At 45.7% G+C, this 26,341-nt stretch overlaps 1 protein-coding gene across 19 annotated transcripts in view; it reads left to right on the forward strand.

Annotated features, from left to right (window-relative positions):
• phldb1b (pleckstrin homology-like domain, family B, member 1b) overlaps positions 1 to 26,341 on the forward strand; it is a 167,899-nt gene that overhangs the window by 16,112 nt on the left and 125,446 nt on the right. Inside the window, exon 1 of one of the 19 annotated variants that reach the window (XM_034239917.1) lies at positions 5,526 to 5,611. The exons of the other annotated variants lie outside the window; for them this stretch is intronic. The gene's annotated coding sequence lies outside the window, so the exon portion shown is untranslated. Of the gene's footprint in view, positions 1 to 5,525; positions 5,612 to 26,341 lie in introns of those variants that run through there. 19 annotated transcript variants of the gene reach the window in all.

Consider the following 26,341-nt stretch of genomic DNA (forward strand, 5'->3'; position numbering starts at 1 on the left):
CTTTGTTTGTTAATGTTGATGGTATTACTTTAGAATAACTGATATTCTCATTGATGTTAAATGATGGTGGCATTCATAAGTAGAAATACATTTTTAATCAACACCGGTTCACTTGCAACCAGGAGAAATTAGTTTTAGCAAAACTTTAAAATATCTAATGATTGCTAACATTAGCCACAGTTAGCTAGTTGTCATATTGCATATACAGTAGCAGCTACACCATTTACTGCAATGGTTCTGACACATTTTCTGAGTGTGGATTTTATTTCTAGAAATGACACCGCTTAGCAGCTCAACTCGGAACTAGCAAAAATCCCTTTGCGTTTGACTAATGCTAATGTAACCTTGTTGTTAAGTTCAAACTTTGTCACATTTTCACTTCCAACAAAATAATTTTCAGAAAATATTTTAGTTATGACAGCTAATCTTTTTTTTAAATGTGTAGCCTACATGTAAGAAACAACTTCAAATATGACATATTTTTTGTTTCAAATGAAGGACTATGGTCAATTGGAGTATGAGTACTAACATCTAGGAATCACTGCCAAATTGTATTAAATTTAGATTTGGAACTTTGATTTTATTAAACTTGTCTTATGTTAATTATTTTATAAAACATTACATATTCCCGTTTTAAACAATCCATATCCTAATTTTGAATTTAGTCATAAGCACCCTATAATCACTTAACCCTCTTAGCACAGATGGACCTGTTGCTGTACCTGGAGGAAAGACGTTGGAGATTGAAGGGAAAACTGCAAAGCATGGGCATATGGGTGTCAGTCAAATAATCTCTGGCTCTTCCCACCCCCCTGAAACACTGGCTGCTTCATAGGCCGAGTGAGAGAGAGACCCATACAGGGTTCGTTGTTGTTTGAACCTCCCGACCAAAGCAGAGCTGGGCCACATTTTTCGGGCGCTTGGCAGAGAAAACGGCTGTGCAGAGTTCCCAGACCGCAGCAACTCTCCAGCTAGTGATAATAAATCCTTTGTTATATGAGCTCATTCTGTTGAGAGCATAATCAGGCCAGCACAGAGGCACTCTATCTAGAGCCCCCCCCCCTACTCCATCACCCTCAACCCAACACTCAACATCCATCCAGACCCGTTCTCTCACTGGCTCCCCTGTGTTTGCTCCTAATGCCTCCTCTGGGTGCCACTTCTGCTGTTAGCGATACTGTCGACCTTGGATGTCACAGATTTTCCTGGAACGAGACGACCTTGTAGGATTGTAATAAGCTTGTAATTTCAGCATTATTGCTGCTTAGTGTAAGAGCCATGGGAAATGAATGAAAAGGAAAATGAGCAATTAGCTGGCAGGTGGTTGGTGCTAAATGTGGAGTAGGAGTCAGAGATACATCAATTTAATTTGCATCAGATGCTCTCAATTTCTACATCAGGGTCCGGGTGGAGATTATATATCAGAGTGTGGCAGTTTGAGGGATAATTGACCTCCGTGTAAACTGGAATAGGTGTGAACCACTGATTGGCTTGTGTCCATTCATTTAATGTGACAGTAATTGACTGTTTTCAGCAAAAACTGAGGGCAGGATGAATGTGTGCACTTAAATCAAATCAAATCAAGTTTTATTTATATAGCACATTTATAAACGATTTTTGGTCGAGTCAAAGTGCTGTACATATAATAAAAATAGCCTACAGTAGAGATACTTTACAGCAAATACAACAGCACAGATTGTTCAGAATATCAGTATGAGAAAAACGACACCCTCTATCCTTAGACCCTCACATCGTACAAGGAAAAACTTCCAGAGAAAACTCACAGTTTAAGGGGAAAAAATGGGAGAAACCTCAGGGAGAGCAACAGAGGAGGGATCTCTCTCCCAGACGTGCAATAGATGCCGTGTGTAAATCGAAGAGATAATACATTTGACAGCATATAGACCGAATGTTAGGAAATGCATGTGTCTGTAATAAGAAGATGAATCCACGAGGATGTTAGCTACAATCCTGTGGAAGCCATCAGGGAAGCAGCATGACTAGACCCAAGGCAGGACCGCAGAGACAGGTTCAGCCACGACCCGAAGTCCACGACTTAATCCAGAACTCAGGATAGAGGATCCAAGACACAGGACTACAGCAAGAGGATCAGCCTCGACTCCGGATCCCGGCGTAGATATAGATACAAAACAAGAAAAAAGATTTGGCTGGGTTAATCGGAACAAGAGAATACACAGACACAGACAGAGAGGGAAAAGGTCATAATGATAAAAGTTATTCTTGATAACCCTCTAGAAAGATCTCATGAACTTCCCCACTCAATCTATCAAGACCTGAGCAGTTCTATTAGATATAGGCTAAGAAACAGAGATAGGTAGATAGATACTTACCTACAGAATGGACAATATTATTGTTGTGTTGTTATTCGATTAATTTACAAATCTCAGATAAAAGAAATGCAATACAGAGGAGAACTTGGGCGATGATCCGCTTTGATGATGTACCTTGTAATGGTAAAGAATACACTAGTTGACTTGATTAAGGTTCTGTTTACAGGTCATTTGATGGGCTGAAAATGTAAAGTTAAGATACTGATAAGTAACTGATTAGATTAAAAGTTTAAACTTAACCTAATTGGTTTTTAACCAACTCTCTGATCACTAACATGAATTGTATAGTGCACTGATTAGTTACATGTAGGTTGAAATGAAATGATTACCTGTTCATTACCATTCAGTTTGCACACCGACTTTCTTGTTCAACTTGTCAACGTACCATAACCGCTGTAGTCTTAAGAACAATATTCATTTGCAGTTAAGTATTTTTTACAACAATTCAGATGCGGAATTCACATATTTTGTAACATTGGAACAAAATGGAACCTTAGAACATTACTACATGTAATGTGAACAATGTTGCTCATAGTGAGGAGACAATAGAGATTTAGCACCAGACTCAGTTCCTCTAAGCTCTACCAGGAGTTTTAGCTTCTCTCAGCTCATTGTTTGGGTTTTACAGCCAACTGTTAACTGTTTTCGCTTCACCCTCAGCGCTCTTATCAGCCTTGTTTCCAGCTGCAGCTGGTTTGGGAAACAAGTTCTGATACCACACTGTTCCCTACCTGCCCAGCAGCAAACAGCAGAGAGAGGTAAAGACTAGCTGGTGAACAAAGTGGAGCATTTAGCACGTCCTTTTTACTTAAGAAGGTTCCTTTCTGAGTGAAATGATTTTGAAGTATCTAAGTGTCAGCCATGATAAGAGATACTATTCTTTAGCATAGGGTATACTGGAGCATCCTTTACCAAAGCAAATTATAAAAAATGCCGACCAACTATTGCTTGAATTGGAAACATTTGAAATGACACTGATAACATCCACCATTGTATAAATATGCAGCAGTGTAAATGCTGTTGTATTTTTTTCAGACTGTCTTTTCCTAAAACCTTACAGATTATCCATCACTTCTTTTTAATCACCTAAATTAAACCCATAAAGAAGTGAAGGGGATTGGAAGAGATTAGGGAAATACTTTTCTTTTAACTGATCGACTACAGCCTAAGATTTCCTCTCAAGGAACAAAGCAGACCACAAAGTAGAGTATTGAACTTTCCGCAGGTACATGACTCCAAATGTGCGTATTTAAAGTTGCTTTTAGATTGATCTTGTACTGTGAGCACAATGTTACCACAACAGATGAATATGATCTAAACTACGATAATACAAATCATTGTTTTACATGTTGAGGGACCTTATTACTAAGATGGAAAGACCCAGTGAGGATGAGGAGCTCAGGGGACAGACATAACTGTATGTCCTCTCATACTGCTCACTTTGTTATTCTCACAGCTGTACAATCTGACGTTCCCACAGCTGCAGCACTACAGCTCACACACACACTCAGAGCAGGCAGCCAATCAGAACGCCTTTCATCTGCAGACTGGGATATGACCTCTGCAGATTTCTCTCCCTTTCTTTTTCCTCCCCCATCATTTCCTCCCTTCATTGTCTTTGTCTTTTATTTGCTGCATGCCTTCGGGCCTGCGATTCATCATTCTCTGTGCTGCTCACTTCACTTTACTTTCCCCCTTTCTCTGAGAAGCGTTTCTTCTCTCACACGCTGATAGGACTGTCTGGGACACTGGTGGCTTATAATGTGACATTTTACAACATCTAACCAACTGTAAGCCATATGCTGCAGTGCACACACACACACACACACACACACACACACACACACACACACACACACACACACACACACACACACACACACACACACACACACACACACACACACACACACACACACACACACACACACACACACACACACACACACACAATGTTTTCACTGAGGAGTTGCTATGCCAACAAAGGATTTGGCGGGGAGGCAGCCGTCTGGTAAAAGATGATGTCATGGTGTTTTGGCTGCTGCTGCTCACCTGGCCTATTTGGACACACACACACACACACACACACACACACACACACACACACACACACACAGACTCTGTCAGTCTGGCTGTTAAGATAGGATTTCAGTTCACACTATCATAACTGAAACCTTGATTTTAATGAAATGTGTTATGTCAACAAATGTCCCACTACTGTATTAGGTTTATTATTTAAAGTTAATATTATTGCTTTCAACTAACCTAGTAAAGTAATGTGAAATCTGTTGTTATAATACATTTAATTTAAGTCAACGTTTCAGTTTTTCTAGTGCAGATACATTGCTGATTATGCTAACCGTTGTGTCGTACACTATACAATTAAATATACATTACTAATAACACACGGATATTGCTAAATCTAGCAAGATACCCAATGAAAACATAGAAACATTATTATAATATATTATTATTGGTTAAGCTATCCCATAGTGTATAAAGTAATTCAATAAAACCCCAACATTGAAGTGATAAACACATAAATGCATCAATAATTTGAATAAAATAATTTTAACATTTCTGGTGCTTGAAATGGCCATTTTGCTGAAGAGTTATTTTACTTTTGGTACTTAATTATTATTTAATGATATACCTTTTGACTTTGACTTTAGTACACATTTGGAACTTTTACTTGTAACTGAATAATTGTACACTGTATAATTGCTACTTGTACTTAAGTAAATAATATGAGTACTTCTCCCACCCCTGGAAAATACAGACAAGAACAATGATTTCCATGCAACCTTACCAACATAAGTGAACTTTTCTCCATCATAGTAACAGGCCAGAGAGTGGGGAACACAGTAGTGATATTATGCATGTTTTCCAATAGGAAGTACAGTAAGTGTTTCCAGAGGCTGTTGAATGTCCCCACAGTGTAATGAGGCTGAATGACAGGACAATACAAAGAGACACAGAGGGCTGTTTGGTCTGCTCTTTGGATCCCTTTCCATGACTCAAAGGGATATCCCACGCTGCCCACATCCCCCCCCCCCTCCCCTTGACCTCCCTTCCCTCCCCGTCTTCAACTCCTCCCTGTCACTCCCTTCATAGTTTAGCCCTAACAATGTTCTTTCCTACATAAGCTGGGTGGATGTTGGAAGCATTAAGATATGGACCCTGGATGGATTTGATATCTTACTTTTGGATGAGTTGACCGTTGCGAATTGCATTGAGCTGGATAGAAGACAGAGGGGGGGGTGAGTGACACTGTGAATGTGTACATGAGTGTTGTACATGTTGAAGTTAAAGCTCCTCCTTTAGGGTGGAGGTATGGATGGAAACATGATGTCAGGTTGTTTTGGTGAGAAATGCGCTATTGTTGTTGTAAGTGCCAACCAATAGACAGTACACTCATACTGTCTATTGGTTAGCTAATACATTAAACTAGATGAGTGTTTTTAATGCTTGTCAAGTCAGGTTTATATGGTGTAGTTTGTGGTACATTTATGGTAGAATTGATCACTACTGTATTCTTTGTGTTTAAAAACCTAAGGATGGTAATGAATTTGTTTCTGATCATGAAAACCGTCCAACTGGAGTATATAGGTTGCTTTCATGCGAATGTTGCTCCCTGTCTCCTATGAAAGTTCTCTTTAATACAACAAGAAATTCATACAGTGAATTCTGGTAAAACATACGATAATAACGCAGGATAGGCTTGATGGTTGATTAGGGTGCTCCCATGCACCATTGTTGTCCAATTTGGCTGTTGTCCAGTGAGGTTGTGTTTTCATCTTACAACTTTAAACCTTTCATGGTGGGTTTTAAGTTCAAGAAAATAAATTGTACAAACGTATTGTGTCAATATTGAGTCCAAAAAAATTGTATGGCATCTTCCAAAATGCCAAAGTTGAGGCTTGAAGACAGTAGTCCACAAACCAATGGGTGACGTAACCATGGCTACCTCCACTTCTTATATACAATCAATCAGTATGGAAGTGACTTGTAAACTGCTAAACCAAAGAGTTTTCCCTCTTGGACTGTTTTATTTTCAGACTTTTTGAAGGTTAAAGAGCATCATATTTATATTGGAAACCCATTGGAGGTTCTTGACTTTTAAGGGAGGAATATGCAAACCATTGTCAAAAGTATACTAAGGTATATTTTGCACTAAAGCTGCAAATATTTAATATTGTTGAAGTAATTGCTGAAAAAACCTTTTAAACCAAGTTCCTCTTGCTAGCTTTTCCAGAGCTTTCGATCCCATAACAAAGTTTATGGTCTTCATCAATTCCTGGAGTTCAAAAGGTTGTGATGGAGATTGATCTGCTGATATAAGAGCTCTGAAGCTAACACACGAGTTAAGTGAGTTATAACACTAAGGCGGAAAAGCTTTGAAAAATATCCACTTTTAATAAAATCCCAGGTCTTGCAGATCGAGTGAACCTTAGTGTGTGTCCTGCAGTCCAGCAGCAGGCCTCAGCGTTGGCACTCTCCTCCAGAGGATTACTGCTGTTGAAAGAGCCTCTTTGTCCGCACAAGGCGGGAATGCCTGTCCAGCTCCACGTCTTCACTGAGCCAAAAGTCAACGGAACCATTGAGTAACCCGATACCACATTCCCTCTCCCAACGGTTTCCCTGTTCAATCCCCCTGCTCAAGGTGAATGTAAAACATGACACTTACTCTTACTAGTGTAAACCAGATGTTTTTCATCTTCAATACTTAGTTAAGGTTGCCCCTGGCAACAGGACACATTTTGTTCCTTTATTTTTCATGAAACTAAATAAATGTATCTTTGCTTTAAATCCTGGGTTTTGGTTTGCTACTGTCTGACAATGAACTGCTGACATTTTAAAGCTGCATCAGTCAGTATTTGTGAAACTTTGGGTTACTTTATCCTTTGACAATCCCCCCAAAGAAGACTGACCAGGAGTAGCATCTGCCAGCTCCGACCAGATACAGCAACTGCGTCTCTTAAAGAGGACATATTATGCTTATTTTCATGGAGCTCTTGGTTGCGGCAGGTCAAAGTTGGTACCCGATTTGAACACATTTTTAACAACTTGCACCGTTGTAGTAGGAAAAAGGGTTAGGTTTACTCTGGTTCCACCCTGAATGAAAAGTGTTAATAATAATGTCATTGATTGATCATTTGAAAATATTGACTACATTAGTGCCGTGTCTTGTGGAAAAAAGTATTGATTTTGTATTTTGAGAAAGATGGGCGAGGACATTAGGCGCTTTCACACAAGTACTTTTCCCAGGAATAGTTCCCGGAACTTAGTTAAACGGAACTCTTTAGTTCCGGAACTATCTAGTACAGGGGTTCCCAAAGTGGGGGTCGCGAGATGATTACAAATAATAAAAACATTTTTTTTATTATTAGTATTATCCAGTGTTTCCCATATCATTTGATTCTATTTGTAGGGGCACCTACAGAACCATAATCTCATTAAATATACGCATATTAGTGGTCCGATATTAGGAATTATGACGTCATCCCGATAAACCCGATACCAGTATTAATAGTCCCGATAATATACAATATATTTTTTGGGTAAAAAAAAAGAAAAAAATACTGCGGTGTGGGTGGATTGGGATGAGGGGCGCTTGTTTTTTCCCTCGGCTCCTCCCGTTTTGCCAGTACTGTGGTATTAGTGCAGGGGTGGGGAACCTCCGGCCCCCGGGCCGTATACGGCCCGCGAGACCATTTGGTTTGGCCCTCGAGGTAATTTATAAACACACGCAAAAAAATTAAAAAAATCTAGACCGCAAAATAATTAAACAAGTGAGTGCCTGTTTTTCCTGGCAACGGTCATGGTCCTTGAACACAACACGAGCCTAACGTGTCATCACGTGGTATATGTCTCGTCTGACAGGGGTGCAGTGCTGACGGAGAGCACCAGAACGCCGCTCCGGGACTTCAAAAAAATTGCAGTACCCATAAATCCGTAGGCTACACATACTGCAGTTTTTGCGTGGCTGTGTCTTAGTTGTAAGCCCAGTGGCGATCTGTTCATCTGTCATTCTGATCATAGTCAATAACTTTGTTATTAGCATCTGGTTAGCTAGCTATGCTAACGAATATAAGAAGCTTTTTCTCCAACCAGTGAGGTAAAGGCACATCTTGATATGATCATTATAGTTATCATAAAACAAGATAATAAAGTAAACAGGTATAAAATACTATATGACAGTAAAAAAAAGTTGTTATTAATAAACAAGAATACAGTTTAAAAGGAGAGTGATTTGTAAAATATCCATAAAGAAAAAGTAAATCTGCTTACAGTTCTGTTTCATATGGGTGTTGAGAGATGTTTCCATAGATCTCTTCATTTTGCTCTCAAAGTGCACCAGATTGATGCTTTCAACTTCAATATTTAAAAAAAAATCTTCCCGGGGGAGCAAGCCCCCGGACCCCCCTAGAGGAGGTTAGGTCCCCCCCACTTAAATCATGTCCATGGATAGGAAACTAAATACATTTACACATCTTGTGTCCATATCTTTCTGTTTGGTGGTCATGCCACAACCGTGCACGTGAATGCATGTGTAGCGTGGTACAGAGTGAAGTAGCCCTCCACTACACATTTAATTTGAAAGTATTTTATTTTGTTCTGCAAAGAGCCAAAATATACATATTATTATCACAGTTCGCCACACACACACACACACACACACACCGTGACTTCACTCAAGTGTATGTTTACGTTCTCTGAACGTATTCTCTATACTAACACAGACACAAAATGAACATCTGCATCAACATCCAAACAATAATCATGTCTGTTGCATTGCTATTCCAGACCAGTTTCATCTTGTACATTCAATATCAATTTGTTGCTCCGATACACAGTCAGCCAATCATGTCTACCTAACATTGTCACATTAACCAAATCACTTATGTATCTCTTTTAACTTATTTATTTATCTATTAACTATACACGAGCAGTCCGGGCTCTTTTGACCGGCTCATTGTTCTACTTTCCCGCCTCACGCTCGCTCAAGCTAACAAGGCCACCAGTGCTAACTACTGGCTAGCCATTTTCAGTACGTTACGTTTGCTGAACAAGTAACGTTCATAAACACTACTACATAAAGTCCAACCGGGATCATCAACTCACACATAACATATTCACTCATCAATTACACAATTCCAACTTTCCGTTCTTACCTGCAAAGAGCCAAAATATACATATTATTATCACAGTTCGCCACACACACACACACCGTGACTTCACTCAAGTGTATGTTTACGTTCTCTGAACGTATTCACGCGAGACTTCACTTTGTCCCCAACACCGTGTAGCGAACGCGCCCTCGGCTGGTCGGAGTTAGACACTACATTTTCCAACAATAAACCAACCATTCCTTATCAGAAAACACACAGACAATTCTCACCACACTCTGAACATGAGCTGTATTAAATGCAAATCATGTTAACCATGTAATTACTAATAATGTAGGTATATCAACCCACTAATGGCTCTGTATGCCACACTCTCCCCCCCAATAATAAATGTCTCCAGACATTTCAGATACCCAAAGTGTACCTTTTCACACATTGCATTTTCACACTGAAAACATGGTATTACTTATTTTAAAGTGGCACTTGACATTCAATTCAATTAGTACCCATTTATCCAAGTATCTGACCCATTTAGACCTATACCACTAAACATCAGTTACTGTACTCTGGATCCCAATCAGATCAACTCTCAAATGTAACAGAACTCATATCGGCCCCGGTTCTTTTAGTCTGTTACCAGTCTCTTCTTTTGTACAGTACCAGTGCAATATGTTTTCCCGGAATTGTCTCTTCTTCACAGTCCATATACATTTCACCATTTTACTTTTCAGAGTCCATTTTCTCCGAACTAGGGTAATGTTCGTGTAATGTGAGTTCAACCCATTACCTCAACGTCTAATGATGCCCACAGTCGCCACATGACCGGTGGGTGGCAGGCTGGTGACATACTCACGATGTGCAGACTCTCGGCCGCCGCTCCCTCCCACGTCGGCTCACCCAAAGCGTTGTAGGTCAGCTTTCGGGGACGGTGCCTGTGTCGCTGCGGATAGCTGGTCGCTGGCGGAAGGTCAGGATCATCTTCCTCTGATGACTCTTGTAGACTTTCCCCAGGCTCTGCCGTGCGGTTCTCACCATCTCCATCAGCTGTGATGCCTCTGTTGTCAGTCTCTGTCTCCTCTTGAGCAGCCGTTGTATCTTCCAGATCTGGAGCTCCGTCTTGCATCGTCAGAGCTGGTGCAAATGTCTCTGCCTCTGGATTCAAATCTGCAGCTCTCTGACTTAGTTCTTGTTCGTAAGGGAAACGGCACACCAGCTCAACTTCATCACTGCTTTCGCTGTCTGAATCTTCCTCTGGTTCGCCGGTTTGGTGTTGTCTTGTTCTTGTCCGTGTCTGTATTTTCCTCTCTTGTTTTGCAGGGGCGGGTTCCGGTTTCCCCAAGGGCAGACTGTCACATGGGAGTAGGAGGTTCCTGTGCAATACGCGACTCTTACCTCCTCCCTCTGTTGCTACTTCATACACCGGGCTGTCACTGCTCCTTCTCTTCACCACCACATGCACTTTAGTTTCCCAGTAGGACTGCAGTTTACCAGGGCCGCCCCTCTCTGACAGGTTACGCACGAGCACCCGTCCACCAGGTTGCAGGTCTGCTCCATGTGCTCTTTTGTCATAGCCTTTCTTGCCCCGTAGAGCTTCCCGGGCCGCTGTTTTGGATGCGATCTCATAGGCTTGTCGCATTCGGTTTTGCCAGTTCTGTACATATTCAGTGTAAGTCTCTTTTGCCTCTCTGGGCTGTAGGTTGAAAAGCAGGTCTACTGGCAAACGAGGTGACCTTCCGTAGAGCAAGTAGTAGGGAGAGAATCCTGTGACCCCACTGCGGGTGCAGTTGTACGCGTGCACCAGTTTTGTCAATGAGCTCTTCCAATCAGCCTTCTGTTTACTTGTGAGGGCGCGGAGCATTGATAAGATAGTTCTATTGAACCGTTCACACTTCCCGTTGCCTTGGGGGTGGTAACATGTTGTGTGGGACCCCCGCACGTCACAGCTCTTCTGTAGTTGGTCCATCAACTGGTTGTCAAACTCTCTCCCCATGTCGTGGTGAATTCTCTCTGGAAATCCGACGCGGAGTGCAAACTCATTGAACAGCTTGTCAACAACAGTTTTAGCAGATTTGTTTGTCGTGGCGTAGGCTTGGGCGAAACCAGTGAAATGATTGATCACAATGAGAATGTACTCAAACCCCTGTTTGCATGTCTCTAAGTGTAAAAAGTCAATGCATACTAGCTCACCTGGGCGTGTTGTGACAATGGTTCTCATGGGAGCCCTGGTTGCTTTGTGAGGTCGCTTTGCCTTGAGACACTCACACTCTTGGGTGACAAACTGTTCTATGTCAGAGTACATACGGGCCCAATAGAATCGATCTTGGATCAGGTTCCAAGTTCTCTCGACCCCGAGGTGTCCCATTTCTCTATGAAGCTCGTGGAATACTGTTTGACGATGCTCTTTTGGGAGGATAAGCTGTTGTTTATCTCCTACTTTCCTAAAGAGAATTCCCTCCTCATTGACATTCAACTTTGCCCACTGTCTCATTAATACTCTGACGTCCGCCGGTTCTGCTTTCAGAGCTCTCCTGGACGGGTGCTGATTGTCCCTCTTATAATGCAGAACTTGGCCTATGACAGGATCTCTCTCCTGACTGTCTCGTATCTGTTCTGGTGTCAGGGACTTGTATCGAGGGTGTGCACTCGCATCTCTCACTAAGTCTAGTGTCTCTATGGGGACTGTTGCTACCCAGACCGAGGGGGTGTCTCCCTGCACACTGACTCCCTGCACTGCTGCACTGAACACCTCCTGACCCACCTCCTCTGTACACTGTGTCATGAACGCATTAATGTCTAATGGCATGCGGGATAGGCCATCCGCATCTGCGTTACTCTTTCCCGGCCTATACTTAATGGAAAAGTCAAACTCGGACATCTCACCCACCCACCTATGACCTGTAGCATTAAGCTTAGCTGTTGAGAGGATATAGGTTAAGGGATTGTTATCGGTATATACTACAAAGTGTGGGGCATGATAAAGATAATCCCGAAACCTTTCACATATTGCCCATTTTAGTGCTAAAAACTCTAATTTTCCCGAGTGCATGTGATAGTTCTTTTCCGGTGGTGTTAGAGTCCTGGAACCATAGCCTATAACTACCAGCTTACCATGCTGTCTCTGATACAGTACTGCTCCCAATCCCTCCTGGGATGCGTCTGTGTGGAGAACGAATGGTTGGGTCATCTCTGGGTACCCCAGAAGGGGAGGCTCTACCAGCTTGTCTATGAGAGAGTTCAATGTCCTTTGGTGGTTATCTGTCCATTGTATAGGAGTGTTAGGTGGGAGGTTCCCTTTCTTCCTGGTAGTGGCCCTGACCTTCTCTCTGTTCATTTGATCAGGTGTTGTTGAGAGCAAATGGTAGAGAGGCTGGGCTATTCTGGAGAAGTTTGGGATGTATGTTCGGTAGTATGAGAGGAATCCCATTACTCTTCTCAGCTCTCTCACTGTTGTAGGCGCTTTCTCCTTTAAGGCTTGGACTGGAGCCACCTCAGCTGGGTCCATAGTGTAGCCCTGTCCAGACACCATCCGTCCCAGAAATCTCACCGTCCTCTTCAACACCTCACACTTGCGGGGACTGAGTTTAACCCCGTGCCCCTGATATCTCTGTAACACAGTTCTCAGGTGCTTAATGTGGTCCTCAAAGCTGGGGCTATGGACCAGATTGTCGTCCAGATACGGTTGACACATTTCATCTCTCAAGCCATGCAAACAATCTTCCATGTTCCTCTGGAATTCCGCGGGCGCCGCACTCAACCCGAACGGGATTCGGACCCACTGGTACAGACCCCAGGGGGTTATGAAAGCTGTCAGGGGCTGGCTCTCCTTGTCCAGGGACCCCTGGTGATAGGCCTTTCCCTGGTCCAGTACAGAGAACCAAGAGCTGCCAGTGAGGGAGTCCAGCATGTCTTGGATTCTGGGTATGGGGTGGCGATCAGGGACTGACTTTTTGTTCAGTTCTCTGTAGTCACAACACAGCCTTAAAGTCCCATCCTTCTTCCGTACGCACACGACCGGTGAGGCGTACGGAGAGCGTGAAGGAGTAATCCCGCCCCGATTCAATAAATCCTGGATATACTCTTTCACCTCCTGGTGTAGTGGATTTGGAACTGACATGTACGTTTTTCTTACTGGGGTAGTGTCGTGCAGCGTGATGTGGAGTTTCAATGAGGGGATTGAGCCGATGTCGTCATCGTCGTATGAAAACGTGTGACACTCCTCTCTCAGCAGCTGTTTTGTGATCCTCTTTTGCTCCTCGTTTAAATGACTAAGGTCGACCGGAGGGTCCCACCAGGTGGGTTTATGTTTTTTTGAGGTGTCACCTGGGGCTGATGCGGTGTTAGTTGGTGATTTGAATCCCTCTCCTCCGGTTATCTGCTCAACACTGGCCGCATAGGCGGTTTTGACTGTTTGCAGGTGACCAACAACAGTGCGCTGAGTCAGGGTTACACTGTATTTGTTTGTGTTGGCGATGGGGACTGGTACATAACCTGACCTTTTTCTGGGGACCCTGACTAGACCCTCCTCTATCACCACCCCCTCTGGCAATGTCGGCTCTTCACTTGGGACTAGAAGCAGGTCTTGGCCATGATACTGAGCCCCAGTGTTGACATTAACATACACTGTGGTGATCTGTTCAGCGCCAAGAGTGATTGTTATTTTTCCTGTGTGTACCATTCCTACATCTTCCTCACTAATAGGGGCATGGATAAGCTGAAACACTGCTTGTGCTGTCTTGACTGTTATCGGGAAGGCTTGACACACAGTATGGATGGTCTCTGTCTTTGTTGTCTGACTACCCTCTCCTGTTATTTCCTCTATTACGTTGTAGCCAATTATGGGCTCCGCTGCTACGTGTGGGTCACTTGACACTAAAATAGGTACTAGAAGTGGCTTTGTCCTGGCGGATTCTTTCCCTAGTCTAAACTCTACCTCCACCAAGCCCATGAAGGGAATCTCAGTCTGGTTGGCTGCCACTCCCAACAAAATGTCTGAGCCTAACAATTCACTGAGAGGTCGCACCGTGCTGTGTGGTAAGTGCAGCTTTCTCCATTCTTCATTAATGATGGTCGCCTGCGCGCCTGAGTCCCATAATGCTACTACTGGAACCGTATCCAGTGTGCAGTGGACAATGTGTCTCTTCCCAATCAACTTGATGAGTTTTTCCTTCCGTCGTGGTGGGAGGTAGTTGACTGATGAGATTTGAGGCGGTGCGGGAGGGGGGACAGGTTTCTGCATGTTGAGACTGGATGATTCACGGGCTACCGAGGGTCCCAGCTCGGCAGCCCGGTCTCGTTTCCCTGCTGCTCTCTGACCCGTCGACATCCTCTGGAGAGATGCCCCTCTTGCCCACACTTAAAGCAATGTCTGCAGGAGTCACCTATCTGAGCTTCCTGACACGCCCTACAACCCCTGGGCCGACTACGGCTGGGTGTGAACGTTTTCTCTATCGGTCTAGCTTGTGTGGCCTCCACTGTCTGTAACATCAACTTCTTAATTTCTAGAACCTCCGCCCTGAGCGCTCCTATTGGGTCTGTCTCTGTCTTGGGTCCCTGACTTTTCTTACTCTTCCCCCCTGCTTCATTGTGAGTAACAGTGTCAACTGCTGCCGCTGAGGCGTCCGGTGGATACACCTCCGACTGCACTTCACTGACTTTTGGGGGCTTGTTTATGACTGACTTTCTCAGTTTTATTTGTCTTTCTTGTTCTAAGTTTGCAGCCTCACTGATTCGCTCAATTAACACCTCATCTGTGACAGTACGGTCACTGAGATACGGCTTGAACTGGAACTTAACCGCATCACTGTAAAGACCAGTCTCTATGGAGCGGAGGAATTTTTTCTGAATTAGCGCTGGGCTAAACTGCTCACCTTCCTCACCTGCATCATCATCACTGGCTTTTCTCATTAGCTTCTCTTTCAGTTCTATTGCTCTGAATAAGAAATTCTGCGCTGACTCCTTTGGATCTTGCGTCATGTTCATCAGGCGATGCAGTAGGTCGGAGGAGGAGTCCACTTTGTAGTGACCCTTGAGTATGATCCTGAGGGTGTGCAGCGTCAGCTCTCGCTTTATTTCCAACATCTCCCGCAGATGAAGACCTGGGCTCACAGCACGTGTGACTGCTTCAATGATCTCCGCTTCTCCATGTCCTTTCCGCTGTCCAGACTCGATCTGGTTGATGAGGCTTGTGTAGGACAATTTGTCCTTTTGCCCCGCTTCACCAATCTGTCCAATTATCCGGAACTCCCGCCTCAGCGTCACCTCGGGCAGTCTGATTGGTGCTGTGGTGGCAGTCCTTGTGTCCTCTTCCTTTGCGGTCACGCTGGCAGGTGCAGTGTCTCCTCCTGCTGCTTGTGTCTTCCGCTTGATCTTTTCCTCCAATGCCCCGATTTCCTCTTCCATCTGCTGCTGTAACTTCTGGTACTGCATTTTCAGCTTCTCTAACTCACATGTCTCTTGAATTACAATCTCAGCCTCAGTTTCCCCTGGTGTCGGCTTCAGAGAGGCCAGGTAGGACAGCACATGCTGCAGATACTGCTGATACGACTCTGTGGACTCTTCATCCTCCTCGATTTCATCTAATGTCGTCTCCACCAACCTGTTGAGGGTTCGTCTTGTTTTACTGGCAAACCCCCCAACAGGTGCGTTACACTTTAGATGCTCACACAGGGAAATGAGCTCCCTCTCCTCCAGCGCCAGCAGTATCCTGCTTACTTCGTCCCTTGCTTCCTCCATGGTCCTCCTCTGCTCGTCCATCTATGCTTCTATGCAGCTGGGCGTGGGGCTGGATCTAACCATCCTCTGCTACCAAAATAACTAGCGTGGTACAGAGTGAAGTAGCCCTCCACTACACATTTAATTTGAAAGTCTTTTATTTTGTTCTGCAAAGAGCCAAAATATACATATTATTATCACAGTTCGCCACACACACACACACCGTGACTTCACTCAAGTGTATGTTTACGTTCTCTGAACGTATTCTCTATACTAACACAGACACAAAATGAACATCTGCATCAACATCCAAACAATAATCATGTCTGTTGCATTGCTATTCCAGACCAGTTTCATCTTGTACATTCAATATCAATTTGTTGCTCCGATACACAGTCAGCCAATCATGTCTACCTAACATTGTCACATTAACCAAATCACTTATGTATCTCTTTTAACTTATTTATTTATCTATTAACTATACACGAGCAGTCCGGGCTCTTTAGACCGGCTCATTGTTCTACTTTCCCGCCTCACGCTCGCTCAAGCTAACAAGGCCACCAGTGCTAACTACTGGCTAGCCATTTTCAGTACGTTACGTTTGCTGAACAAGTAACGTTTATAAACACTACTACATAAAGTCCAACCGGGATCATCAACTCACACATAACATATTCACTCATCAATTACACAATTCCAACTCTCCGTTCTTACCTGCAAAGAGCCAAAATATACATATTCAGTGTTTCCCACAGATATGAAATATACTTATAATTTTTAACAACATTATTTATTGACTTTTCATTCCGGTATAATCATTTTGCGCAAAGATGGCACTGTTTGTCAGAGCACTTCATCCTTCTGGGATTTCATGAAGAACAGCTCCAACGCCTGTGTGTATGGGAATGCCTCTGGTGCTGGTCCATTAACTGCCAGTGTTTCCCACAGATCTGAAATATACTTTGGGGAGTGGTGGTAGCGGGGGGGGGGTTGAGGTGACGTGCAACAACATTAACCTTTCTGTTGGTCGCTTGTTAGCAGACCCTTCACGCGATGGCAGAGCGAACAGGTACAGGCAGGGCCCATAATGATAGCCCTATAGTTTAAATCTACTACCCACACATGAACATATGGAAATGGGCTACTATTTAAAAAAATAAATGTATTTATTAATGTATTTAGGAACCTATCCATGTGATTTTTAGTGGGGGTCGACCTCAAATCCTCTAGGGGGGTCCAGGGGCATGCCCCCCCGGTAAGATTTTATTTTTTATTTTGGAGTTAAATGCATCAATCTGGTGCATTTTGAGGGGAAAATAAAGAGACTAGATCTATGGAAACACCTATGTTAAACAGAACTGTATACATTTCAATAATCATAAAATCAAGGCCATAACCAACAACATCCCATTTCCAATATGAAAAAAACACTGAAACTTGTTAATTTATTTTTGGTTCATTTATAGTTGTGAGTGTGTCTGTGCTCCTGAATCAGCCTCTCCTGTCTCCCTCCTCTCCCCCCTCTCCATCCTCTCCCCCTGCTCCTCTTTGAGGCAGCAGCAAAGACTAGTTTTCTCTCAACAAGTTTTAAAAGTGTATCTTACCTTTTTTCACCTAGTTAACTTTTTATTTATTTATTCATGCATATTTTACTAATCACATTACATTTCATTTAGCTGACGCTTTTATCCAAAGCGACTTATAATGACCGATTACAGGGACATTCTCCCTGGAGTAACTCAGGGCTAAGTGCCTTACTCAAGGGCACACTAGTGGTGGTGTTCCTGGCGGGATTTGAACTCACAGCCTTCCGATCTTCAGCCCACCTCACTATCCATTAGACCAATCATTACCCTCTCAAATGGAAATATGTGTTTACATAAATGGTGACCACACCGTTTGAGACCCACTGAGAACTTAGACTAAGTTAACTATCTAAACACTCAGAGAGTCCTTTACCTCACCTGAGCTGAGGTTATCCCGAGCTTGAATGACACACAGAGACCAATCAAGGGCTTTGATTTATGATCTGTATGACAGTGGCCATGTCGGCAGGCCACATCATGTGGACAGCCAGTCACCCTGTGTGAGGCAGGCCACTTAACAGGCCAGAAGGAGGCGAGATCAGATCAAGGGAGCGAGGGATCATTGTCTACAAGTTAATCGATCGCAGATGGCGTCGTGGTCACGGACGAATAAAAAAAAAAAAACATAAAAAAAAAAAATTATAAAAAAAAAAAAAAAAAACTAAATGGGTCGCGAAATATACTTGGGCGGCCCGCCCAGGTATATTCTATGTGTGGGAAACCCTGATATTATTATCACAGTTCGCCACACACACACACCGTGACTTCACTCAAGTGTATGTTTACGTTCTCTGAACGTATTCACGCGAGATTTCACTTTGTCCCCAACACCGTGTAGCGAACGCGCCCTCTGCTGGTCGGAGTTAGACACTACATTTTCCAACAATAAACCAACCATTCCTTATCAGAAAACACACAGACAATTCTCACCACACTCTGAACATGAGCTGTATTAAATGCAAATCATGTTAAACATGTAATTACTAATAATGTAGGTATATCAACCCACTAATGGCTCTGTATGCCACACATGCGCGAGTCATGGCAAGATATCTGGATTAAGAGGTTGCTTTTTCTTTGCACAGCATAAAAGAAAGGCCAAATGAATGTGCTGTGATTTTTAAGCAGAGGTCAATAATTTGTACGGCCCTCGGAGGATGTTGAAAAAATTGAAATGGCCCTTGAGAGGAAAAAGGTTCCCCACCCCTGTATTAGTGGTTTAGGAAGAGGGGAGTTTTTCACAAATCCAGCGCTCCCTAACTCATGCCTGGCTGTGACGTAAATGGTGTGCGGCCGTGAAGCCAGGACAGTAAACAAACATGTCGCCGGTAGTATGGGACTATTTCAAAGTTTCAGAGTTAGATAGTTCGCTTGCTATTTGTATTAACAAATGCAATGCAGAAGTTCCACGAGGAGGGAAAAAGGCAACGAGCTATAATACTTCCAACCTGATTTGTCACTTGAAACATCGCCATCGCTACGATGGTGTGTTAAAAGCATACGAAGACGCCTGCGCTGCTAAACTAGCGGCGAATCCAAAGCCAGCTGCAAAGGCACCGGGGCTTTTACCTATCGACGAGGCTTTTGAAAAAGGCAAGAAGTTTGCCAGACGACCCCAGTGCTAAAACGATCTCTAACTTCATCATAGAAATGATGGCGCTTGATGAGAGTCAAAACTGTTCTTGGCTTTGTTTTGTTCATAGTAGTAATGTCATTTGCTCACTACTAGTCTTTTTTTTACCACCAGGTGTGCAAAAACTACAGGTACATTTAATATATATATATATATTATATTATTATCGGCATTATCGGTATCGGTCTTGAGAAGCAGGAAGTTATCGGTATCGGTTTCAAAAATCCAATATCGTGCATCCCTAGCGCATATGTTTAATACATTTCAGTAACACATTTCTGAACATTGGATAAAGTCAGGTTCGAAATTCTTGTTTCATTTTGTAGTCATATTCGAATCTAAAGTTTTTACGGAAGGGATTTTGGATATCTCTTTCTATCACTCCATAAATCAAAAAATACTGCAACAGCCCTAAAATATCAATTTTAGCCATTGATTTTAGGTATAAAATGTTATATAATTCAGGCTATGAATGATATATGAACAAACCCTCTGTAAAAACCTTCAGAATATTGATAGGAATAAAACTATAGGTTACTTGCGTAACCCCAGTACTCAGAGTAACATGAAGTGAGATGTCTCACTATGGGATGCGCCTCATCGCGGAGCAAACAGAAGCATCAATCTGATTACGCCAATCCTGATTGGCTGGAGATCTTGACGTCAGCGTCAGGGAAATCACCCCCTATAAGTAGCTTGCGCCACGACGCATGCACCATTCAAAATAAGCACCTCTTCTCGCTTCACCATAGCAAGGAGGGCCGTCTGGTGAGACATCTCACTTCATGTTACTCTGAGAACTGGGGTTACGCAAGTAACCTATAGTTCTCACTAGGGCGACTGTGGCTGCGAGGGAGTATGGTCGTCTTTCAACCAGAAGGTTGTGGGTTCGATCCCAGCCCATGCAGTCAACATGTCGATGTATCCTTGGGCAAGATACTTAACCCTGAGTTGCTCCCGATGGCATGGCCAACGGTGTGTGAATGTGTATGCATGTGTATGCATGTTAGTGCATGTCCTAACATACACTGCTCTGTATGAATGGGTGTGAATGGGTGAACGACATGTAGTATGTAAAGCGCTTTGAGGGGTCTTAAAGACTGGATAAAGCGCTATATAAGTACAGTCCATTTACCATTTACTATGGGAAATTGTAGCTCCTGTATTGCCAGACGAGCTTATCTCGAAAATCACCAAACCAACCAGAATTTAACAGGTAGAGCTCTGACTCAACCAGGTGCCCAGCACTGCTTGAGTCACACTGGGAGCAGAACGTCCAGCCTGTTAGGAGGCAGACAAAAGTGAGCGGCGAGGACCAGCTCACCGCTGCACCAATGTCTTTGATGGGAGACATCCTGGACAGAGTCCAGAATGCAGCCAGACTCTGAGTCGAAAGAGCTCGCGGACCCGAGGGTGCCTGCGAACTCTGACTCGTATGAGCCCCAAAGCAATTGCTTCCACAGACCAGTGGGAGAGCCGTTGCTTAGTAACAGGCTTGCCCTTATAAGGGTTAGCCCAGGACACAAGGGGTTGGTCATTATGACAAAGCACCCTTGATCTGTCCCTGTACGTGCGTGAAGCACGGGCTGGACACGGCAAATCCGGCCGCTGTTCCCCGGAGGAATACGGTGGCGGGGGGGATGCCTTAATGTCAAATGTGGTACCCGAACCGACCGCCTTAAGATAAAGGCAGGGTCAGGCTTCAACCACACTCTGTTTGCCCTGGGGCAAACTGAGTGCATGAAAACTGTACAGATAGTGCATGAGTGCCACTGGCTCGCTTGGCAGCTGCCAGGGTCAGCGTCATGTCACACTGTATTTAGATTGTACCACTCACGGGCCAGGCCCATAGAGCCAAGCGCTCTTGGTGTGGGTGAAAGATCGCCCCCCCCGCTTGGGACAGTATGTCCCTGCGTAGTGGGAGCTGCCATGGCTGCCCGCACAGCAGCTGATATATCTCCGCTAGCCAGTACATAGCTGGCCAGTGCGGAGCTATCAGGATAAGTGTGTGGCGTTGCTCTCTCACTCTGGCCAGAGTTGGGGGTATCAGAGCCAGGGGTGGGAACGCGTACAGAAGGCCCGGGGGCCAATTGTGCGCGAGTGCATCCACGCCTAACGGTGCATTTAGATCGCGCATCGAAAAGAACAGCTGACACTGAGCGTTGTCTTTCGATGCAAACAGATCCACCGCGGCTCTGCCGTAACGCACCCACAGCTGGCTCACAATCCTTGGATGTAGAGTCCAGTCTGCATAAAGTGGTATACCTCTGGACAGTAGATCTGCCCCGAGGTTCCTCACTCCCGGTACGTGCGTCGCTCCTCCATAGGATAAGTTTGGGCGCCAGTGTGTGTAACTGGAGAGAACGCAAACCCCCTTGGCGGTTAATATACGATATTGTGGTCGTATTGTCTGTCCTCACGAGGACGTGATGTCCCCTGAGGAAAGGCAGAAAGCGTTTTAGGGTGAGAAATACCGCTAAAAGCTCCAGGTAATTTATGTGCGCCCGCTGGAGGTCTCTGCTCCAGAGACCCCTCACCGGGCGACCTTCATAAATACCTCCCAACCTGTCAGACATGCGTCCGTGGTGACCACTTTCCGTGAAAGGACAGCACCCATAGGCACACCTCGTACTAGAAAAGTCGGGTGCAGCCAGTGGCGCAGTGCCATTACGCATTTCACAGTAACCATCACTCTCCGCGCGCCATGGCGCGCAGGGTTTAGTTTTAGGGCGGCCACCCAGCGCTGAAACTCCCTCATGTGTAAGCGTCCCAGTCGTACGACCAGGATGGCTGACGCCATGAGCCCCAGCAATCGCAGGCATGATCTGAAAAGAACATGTTTGCGCAGCTGGAAAAGAGCGAGACAAGCTCTGAAAGCTTTCACTCTATCCGCTTTTCTTAATCTCTTTCATTTTTTGTAAAGCACTTTGAATTGCCTTGTGTTGAAAAGTGCTATATAAATAAACTTGCCTTGCCTTGCCTTGCCTTGACAAGCGAGCTGAAAAGGGCACCGAGTTCAGGTGTAAACCCAGGAAGAGTATAGTCTGCGCGGGGCACAACATGTTATTATGAAACCCAGGTTGAGCAGGTGCTTTACGAGGACATTTGTCTGCGTAACAGCCTCCTGCTCCGACTGTGCGAGAAGCAGCCAGTCGTCCAGGTAGGTCGCCAGGCGAATACCCTGTTGTCTTAACGGGGCTATCGCGGCTTCCGTACATCGTACAAACACCCTTGGACTGAGAGACAGACCGAAGGGGAGTACTCTGTATTCATAACATATCCCCTGAAATGCGAATCTCAGATATTTCCTGTGTGGGTAATATACTGGGATGTGAAAATACGCATCTTTCAGGTCGACTGATGTGAACCAGTCGTCTTGTCGCACGAGCCGCAGCAGAGATGTGTGAGTGAGCATTCTGAACTTATATCTTCTTAGATATTTGTTCAGAGCCCTCAAATCAAGTATTGGCCGAATTCCGTTCCCTCCCCATTTGGGAACGAGGAAGTACTTGGAATAGAAGCCGCCCTGACTCTGCTCGGCGGGTACAATAGATATAGCCCTCTTTTCTAGGAGAGAGAGAATCTCTTTCTCCAGAATATGGGCTGACTCTCCTCGGGCCTGCGACTGCAGAATGCCCGAGAAGCGAGGGGGGGGTGACAGCGAATTGGAGTCTGTAGCCCTGTGTTACTGTCTTGAAAACCCAAGCAGATGATGTGAGCATCTTCCACTGCATGCTCCTTAGAGCCAGTGGAGATGTCACATCTCTTCCCCTCTGAGTCTCTATTTGTTGTGTTATGGGGCCCTCTAGTGTCTGAACACAGTAGTGCCCCCTTTCGACAATCCCCACCGACACTGCGCATGCGCATGATGGTGGTGCCTTCACAACCCCAGCCGGCACTGCGCATGCGCGTGACGGTGGTGCTTTTAAAACCCCAGCCGGCACTGCACATGCGCGTGACGGTGGTGCCTTCACAGACCCGCCTGTAATCCGCCTTTTGAGAGATGCCGAAGCTGCTCTCAGAAGGGGAACAGTTGGCGGGCTGTTTATTGGTTTTATTGTTTTTCTTATCATTTTTTTTTAGCTGCGCCCTCGGCCTGAAGCCTGGATGCGTCAGCGGCACATGTTTAATGACAGAGGAACAAACAGATTTGTGACATGTGTTTTTGCGGACTTGAGGATGGTGTTGAGGCATCTCTCGAGGCGGCGGGAACACATTTAGAGCTGGGGAACCGTGGACTTCCAGCTCTGTCACGGAGGGGAGAAGGAGGGGCTGTCACACCGCTCGCTTCTTCTTCCTCGCCTGCTGGCCGAAATTCTGGGTTGGCTGCGCCTGAGCTGCAGCCGGAACCGGAGATTTTCTGGGCCAGCTCGCCCTCGTCTCCAGCCTGGGCTGGGGACTCGGGGCGGGCTGCGACCTCTGCGTTTTCGGTGTTTTAAACCGAGCAGGGTTCAAGGCAGCTTGGGCGAAGGACTGCTGCTGCGAAGGCAGCGGCTGGACCCTTCGAGGGAGGCAGAGGTGGAGTGCCTCGTCCTCCCTCTTTTTCGACTCACACCTCCTTTGCATGGAAGCAAGAGCGGAGCCGAAAATTCCCTCGGGAACGATGGGCATATCCAGCACTTCCTCCTTTTCCCGGTCTGGGAGGTTGGTGAGGTTGAGCCATCTCGCTCTTTCCTGCACCACCATGATCCCCATTGCCTTACCCGTGGCCTGGACGGCGCAGCGTTGGACACGGAGACAGATGTCTGTGACCGCCGCCATCTCGTCCAGAGTGGCTGCACCCGGGTTACCCGACAGGTCCTCGCAAAGCTCCGCTTGGTAAGCGGTTAGCAGCGAGGCCACATTCAGGGCCCTGGGGGACAACGCTGCGGCTTTGTAGGACCGTTCAGTCATTGTCGACTGAAATCGGTCCGACTTTGCCGGCAGCGTGGGGTTCCTGCTTGGTGACGGGCCCATCCTCGGTAGGAGGTGGGCTGCTACCAGCGGTTCCATGGGCGGTATGCGGAGCAGGCCGAGCTTCTCCATTCCGTCACAGTCTAGGGAGGAGGCACCCTGGATTGGGACCTTGTTGCTGAAGGGCCGGTCTCTCCACGAGACCGACACCTCATCCAACATCTCCGGGAAGACCGGAAGGAGTTGTCTCTTTGTCCGCGCTGCTTGGGGAAAATGTTTCCCTTCGTAGCGGGACCTGGAGGTCTCCTTGGCCATTTCAGGCCACGGGATGTCGAGTCTGGCCGCAGCGCGTTTGCACACGGCCTGCAGGTCCATACTCAGACAGGGCGAAGCTGGTATGCTATCGTCTGGGAGAGCAGCCCTCGCTCCAGGCTTTGCAGCCTGAGCCGATGACATGAAGATGTCCTCTTCATGTTCATCCGACTCGGACAGGAGGAACACCGAGGCGTCCTCTTCGTCCTCGTCGTAATTCAGCTCGAGGACATCCTCCGCGGGTGAGACCATGGTGAGGTCTAACTGGGAGCCCCAGCTCGGTAAAGCGTGGGGTCCCGTTCCCGCGTGTCTTGCCGCCACCGGGTCCCGGCCTGCCAGGGCGCGGGAATCCGGTTCTGCGGCCATCGCAGATACTGAGCCCCAGACCGACATGGAGAGGGGTTCACTCTCTGTGGCAGATGCCCCCGCGTCTTGACTGCCGGCCGGCAGGTCAGAGGACATGGGGGGTTCCTGCTCCGACAGGCTAGCTTGGCGTGCTAGCCGTCGGCGGAGGCTCTTTACGGTGAAGCGGACACAATGTCCGCACGAGCCGGGGTTGTCGATAGCGCCTCGGGCGTGATCCAGCCCGAGGCAGGACGAGCAGACCTGGTGTGTGTCTGTGCCCGAGATCTTCAACCCGCAGCCGCAGAGTCGAGCCACCGAGTCGAGCCACCGAGTCCCTGACTCCTCTGGTGTGAGGGAGAGGGGCGTCCATCTTGTTCGCCTCGTGGCGTGGAGAGGACCCGCTCTCAACAGGTAGGTTGGGAGAAAAAGAGGTAACCACCCTGTCCTTAATCCGGAGAAAAGGACGGTGTGGGTCTTTTATTCCCAGAGAATACTGACTGGTGTGGCAGTATGCTCCTTTTAATCCTTTCCTCCTCCGTGGGGAAGAGAAAAGAAAATACTTCCTCGCTACCGTGGTGTCGGTAGTGAGGGAGCAAGCTAACGCTAGCTTGAAAAAATCAGACCTAGCTTACTTTTCGGGGAAAGAGAGCGGCGAGGTCGATTTCAACAATAACTAGCGTTAATAATTACCGTCTTCCTGCGAAGCAGAAGGAGTAGCCGGCAAGCGCCCGTCGACCGAAATGGATATTTGGGTTCAGTCTGTGGACCGTGAAGCTTGTCCGGCTACCATAGAGATGTGCTCTGAAGCGAGAAGAGGTGCTTATTTTGAATGGCGCATGCGTTGTGGCGCAAGCTACTTATAGGGGGTGATTTCCCTGACGCTGACGTCAAGATCTCCAGCCAATCAGGATTGGCGTAATGAGATTGATGCTTCTGTTTGCTCCGCGATGAGGCGCATCCCATAGTGAGACATCGAACGGAGTGTTATGAATGAGAACTGGAAGGTTTGGTGTATGTACGTGCTACAGAAGTGCATACACCAAAGTGGAAATGTCTCACTCAGAATAGGAGAAAAAACTCATTTTGAGAAAACAACCTTTAAAGATTGCTCAGTGGTGCTAATGGGCCTATTATGGCCAATGTAACTGTGTTGCTATTTGCAGTAACAATTTTCAGTAATTTCGCAAGAAGTTTTGCAAAAACCTGTATTCATGACGCGTTATAGATTACCAGTAAAGTATTCATACTGCAACCAATCTCTCCTGATCATATGTACAGGCTGTGATGAACCATCCTTTAAGATGGACATGTTTTTCATCTCAAAGCCGAGGACTGATGAAAGGCATTATTAGTCCTCGGCTAATAACCAACAATGTTAGT

The sequence above is a fragment of the Gymnodraco acuticeps genome, unplaced genomic scaffold (genome assembly GCF_902827175.1).
Source record: "Gymnodraco acuticeps unplaced genomic scaffold, fGymAcu1.1, whole genome shotgun sequence".
Classification (NCBI taxonomy): domain Eukaryota; kingdom Metazoa; phylum Chordata; class Actinopteri; order Perciformes; family Bathydraconidae; genus Gymnodraco; species Gymnodraco acuticeps.